Consider the following 6,000-nt stretch of genomic DNA (forward strand, 5'->3'; position numbering starts at 1 on the left):
GGTATTGCTACCATATTAGGCGGAAGTTTAGCTTTGAAAATACGAGTGCCATCATAAACATTAATTTTGGACTTCATTCTATGCTTCTTTATTGGAGAAACAACCTCTACACCAATTTTAGAAAATCTGTCAATAATCTCTTCATCTGAAACATACATACTAAGATTCAATATCGAAACATATTTGAACTTTGCCTCCAGTTCGTTCACATTACAGATTTTGCCATCAAGGTTTAATTCACCAAGAATTGGTTCCATCAATTGTCTCTCTCTAAACACCACTTCAAAGCCAACTCCATTTTTCATCACACATGCCACAACGCTACCTATACCACATTTACTTTCAATTTCATCAATTAGTTTTTCAGCCTTAACTGCACCAAAACCATCAATTACACAGCTTACTAACACCGTTTTCTCTTTAGAAAATTTGTCTTTAGAATTGAACCAATTCCGTTGGGACCTTTCTGCCCCGTTGCTGTCAAAGTTCGCCATTGGGGTTTACTTAGATCAGCAAACAACAAATCAAACACACCTTTCCTCCCCCTTTTTCCTGCAACGAAAACGCAGGAAAAGGGGATACTAAACGAATATTAGTCTGTAATATATATCACATACAGTCATATAATACAAAATAAACTTCAACAACTGTTTATAAACACATATGTGGCGAATAACTCACCAAATTCAGAATAATTTCCGGACGACACTTTGTCTACACGTTGAACATGGTACATCCAAAAACCCAACTCCTTTCGAGTCCAACGCCTTAACCACTCGGCCATCACAGCTTTCAAAACTTGTCAGTTAAAATGAACTATGAACGTCAGCCGATTGTGGTAACTGAATGGTTATTCGGTTGTTTTCTAAAACATGCTCCAACAGCAGATACATGTAGTAAGAGTTTTGAATGAGTTACAAAAGTAAACGCAATGAAGTCACTATATCTCTAGCGAACCACAATTTCATTACTGAATGTGAATTTAAAACTGTTACAGCGCGTAGTTCTATTCTTCAAAGTTCGACAAATTGGACCTTCCTGCAATAAAACGTCCGCGGGAAGGTAAAATAACACATCAATATTAACTACAGACATTTAGTAAAGGCGTGTTTTGCAAGGCGATTCGGAATTTTAAAGGTAAAATGACACCTTCGCAAACTTCAACAAAAATTTGCCCCATTGGATTTCAAGTCCTACTTTTTTTTTATGGTGATTAAATTTTATTCATATAATTATATTCATAAATGAAATATTGGGCTAGACTCCCACTAATACAGAATATCAGATTGTTAGATAGAATTGTCACAATGAATTGCAATCAGATCTCAAATTAAAGTTACAATTTACAATTTACAATACAAGTATGCAGAATTCATTTTGAATTTCCCCTATTTTCTAGAAAATATAAAAATGATGAAAGAAAATGGGAATTTTTTACCCACGCGCACAGTTGCGCGGTTTTAGGCGATGGTTTATTTATCTTTTTATTTCTTTATTTATTTATGTATTTATTTATTTATTTATTGCTTTTTTGAATGGGTAGGATATTATAATAGTAACCAACATTTGAATCGTAACATAATAAAGATAGTTTAATACTAATTTAACAAAATTTAAACGCCATTAAATGTTGCCAAAATAACCAATCCAATGTTATTGACGCTTATATTGGCAAAGGATGGGGGTACATAAGGCTCTTTAGCGCCAACTAGAAGACTTGAAAAAAATATATATTAAAAATTGTTCATCTTTTCCGTTTACAAAAGAGATCAATAAAGACATATACGTATTCAGTATATGTTGAATAAATAAAAAAAAAAAACAATTAAACCTTAGTGTTATGTTTTACACTATCTGTTAGACATATATAGCAACAATAAACGGAGGAAGATCGTCGGTAAAATCAGAGACGCATACAAAGAATGATACATTGATTTTTCTCTTCTGTTTAGTGTTGGTCTCCTGTGTTTTTATTTTAATTGGTGATATGATCTTTATGACCATATCATATATGTAATGGTAATATTTTACGATTTTGCGTTCCAGAATCAGCCAGAGAAATGTTTTATGTCGCGTCTATGTCTGCGCATGAATTAAGCATTGAAACTTCAAATTGAGGAGGCATTAAAATATAATGTTTATCTTCAGTACCCGATGTAAATGTGAGGAAAAAATAATTGAGTAGTCTCGAATTGGGACAGCCGCGCACTTACTCCTGTAAAGAATGTCTACATTTGTATCTTTACTTTTACACTTCATAAAATTTAAATAAGCAACCAATCATTTTTGTCTCCCGTTCCGTAAAAAAAGCGTTATATACTTGAATGAAACTTGCATAAAATTCGGTGATCATCGAGTCTCAGAGCATGTTCCACTTAAAACGGAATCAACACAGATGAGACACGCAAATATACAAATATACAAAAACATAAATATACAAAGCATGTGTTACCGTTACCTCCTCAACTACATGGTAACACTGCATGAGTGACAATATCTTCATGACAACCAGTTTAAAGTCACTGGTGTTTCTCTTTCTTAACGACAGCCAGACAGATAAATCCCTGAGCAATGTGTTAAGTGTTTTCTGAGAACAATAGATAAAACATAAAAGCACTTACATGTACAATCATTGCTGATAAACTCATCATTACTGATAAACTCATCATTGCTGATAAACTCATCATTACTTCTAGTGAAATCAACAATTTCTATTATATTTACGAAGTTTTTTAAAATATAAAAATGAGACAAATAAAAATGACACTTTTTCATTGGAATTATGATTACGAATAGTAGTAAACTGATGTGGGAAAGTTTGGAATAAATGCATCAATGAAGGTATTAACTCTCCCGCTTTCGGCTGGAGCATCCCGACATTTCATCACATTCCCACGGCCTTGACCCCAGTGGAAGCATAAAACCTGTCGTTTTCGAAATATCCAGCATTCATTTGTAATGACAGGGATGAAAAGGGTTTTTTTTAGCTCTAGAAAAAATTGGACTAAAATGTAATTTTCTGTCATTTATTCACGTAAGAGGAAGTTGAACAATGAAGTAAAACGAACATTTTAATGTGTGAACTGACTTGTGTATTATGTTTGGATGTGTATTGGGAATATTATGAGCATTAGTGAACTCTACTCGTCATTGTCATTCATCTGTCAGGTAAACTATAAACATAAACATAAATCCAAATAGTGTAAACATTCCATACCCCTTTACAATCCATAATTATAACTATAGCAATGACAATCAGTTGTACTAGATACTCCTGATACTAGTCAGCGAAATCACAGACAAAGCAAACCAACTCCACCAGTGCCGGAGGAATCTAGTAAAAGATATATAATGTCTTCTCCAACTGAAACCGGTTCTTCGCCTATTGCCGTTGATCCCACTGTTATACGCCACTCTCCAGTACTAGCTGGTCTCTCATCCTTACAATGCCAACCTGAACAAGAAACTAGTATACTTATACAAGCAATCTCCTGAACGCTGTCTCAAACTGATGTTGTGAGAATTGCACTTCAGCTTAAGGAATTTTTACATGAAGATATTGACTACACAAATAAGGCTACAATTGACCAGTACAAAGATGAAATTCTTGTCTATTCATCTCATTCAAAGTTTACTATACCCAAGCTCCGATAGTAATTCTCATAACTGATGCGTAACCATCTGGACTATTTGTTCAATACGTCATTTCACGCATTTCACGCCTGTAGAATTTCTTTTGAATGGAAATTAATCATCTTACATTCAATCACATGTCAACTTCCGTTGCCTTAATTTTGTTAACATTATCTTTGTTTATAAATGTATATATTTTTTCATTTGCCTTGTTCACCATTTATTTAATTTTCAGTTTTTCTGTTTTATAAGTTACTCAAGATGAAATGCATTTATACATGCACATATTGTTGTTGGCCGGTCTGCTCTTACTCCATTCCGTTCTACTCACCCGGTGTGACTTAGATTGAATAGGTATCGGTATTGATCAATACCAAGTAAGAGTGGGTCGTTTTATTGTCATGTTTTCTAAGAAAAAACGAGTATCATTCTTTGAAGTCTTTTGTATCAACTCAATATCCTTTCTAAAGATAAAAAACGTGCCGTTACTTTTAGCGTCTTGATCAACTTCGTGTTAACTAACATACAAAACTTTTCTGAATTTCTCAATCCATCTTCAGTGCCTATTACTAAGTTCCCATGTAAGGAGAGGCCTAAATTATCCATATTTTTATGTTGATCGTCGTTCTCATTCTTCTTATACTGTCTGGAATTGAACCTAACCCCGGACCTTTAAATGACACTATATCCAGTGTAAGCTCGGTAAATTCTGATGATGTCTCTAATTTTAACGAATTATTTCGATCATCTCTCTCGTTCGTACATCTTAACGCGCAAAGTATTTATCAAAAACTTTATATTATTGAGGCAGAATATAGTGATTTCGATATTTTAGGGTTCACTGAGTCCTGGTTAAATAGTAACCAATCAGATGATCCTGTTAAAATTAATAATTATCACAGCCCATTCCGGCTCGATCGAGGACATGCTAAGGCAGGTGGAGGTGTCATTGTATATGTTAAAAATAATATTAACGCGCGCCGTAGATGTGATCTAGAAATTGCCGGATTAGAAGGATTATGCATTGAACTTCATTTGAATGGTAAAAAAATTCTATTATGAACATTTTACATACCCCAAATAGTTCACAAGAGACTTGGTCAAAACTCGAACATAGCATTGATTCGGCCTTAAATATGAATAATAATTATATCGTCATCACTGGTGATTTCAATGAAAACCAGTTAAACTGTAATCATAACTCAAAAAATTAAGCAACTTTTGACTCAGTTCTCTTTGAATCAAGTGATTGATGAACCAACACATTTTACCGAAAACTCTTCCTCTATTCTAGACTTAATAATGACAAACAACACGAACGCAATTGCGTATAGCGGAGTCGGTCCTTCTCTAACGGAACAAAATCGTTTTCATTGTCCTATTATGGCATTTCTTAATCTACCAAAAAATAATTGTAGAACATTTAAACGTAAAATATGGCTATACGATCGTGCAGATTATGATTCTAATAAAAATGATCTCCGGGATGTCAACTGGGACTTGATTACAAATAATGAAAATACCGATCAAATCACTGAAAATCTTACATCAGCTATACTACTGCAGATAAAAATATACCCAATAAAGTTGTATCAATACGTAATTCTCAACCACCCTGGTTGTCAAATGAAATTAAGAGATCGGTCAGGAAAAAAATCGTATTCATAGACATGCAAAAAAATATAATAATGCTTCAGATTTGGAAAAATTTAGGAAAATTAGAAACAAAGTTACTCAACTGGTTAAAACGTCCAAAGAAGAATATAAACAGTCTCTTATTAACAAATTTCTAACAGTAATTCGTGTAGTAGTAACTGGTGGAAAAAGTTTCAGTGGTTTGAAAAAACAAGATAACAGTATTCCTCCTTCGTTAAAAGGAGATCACATTGTTTTCAATGACACTGATAAGGCTAAAGAATTCAATTCGTTTTTCTCAGCACAGTCTAACTTAGATTAAACCAACGCGAATTTGCCCAATACCCGGGTCCATGTACAAGATACACTTTCACAACTATCTCTAAATGAAACTGAAATAGAAGACGTACTTAGTATTTTAAACTGTACAAAAGCATCTGGTCCCGTTTCAATTAATCCTAGATTATTGAAGGAAGCCTCACACATACTTAGCAAACCTCTCTGCAAACTGTTCAATAAATCTTTACAAAAATCTATCTTTCCATCTCAGTGGAAGAAAGCGCATGTCACTCCTGTTTTTAAAACTGGTAAACCCAATGACGTAAAAAACTACAGACCAATTTCCCTTTTGTGTACTATGTCGAAATGTATGGAACGCTGTGTATACAAACACGTTTGTAATCATTTAAGAGAAAACCAACTCCTATCCGAACATCAGTCTGGATTTACTAA

Source organism: Perna viridis, chromosome 9 (genome assembly GCF_037379345.1).
Source record: "Perna viridis isolate PV_CMFRI_1.1 ecotype Kerala chromosome 9, ASM3737934v1, whole genome shotgun sequence".
In the NCBI taxonomy this organism is placed as follows: Eukaryota; Metazoa; Mollusca; class Bivalvia; order Mytilida; family Mytilidae; genus Perna; species Perna viridis.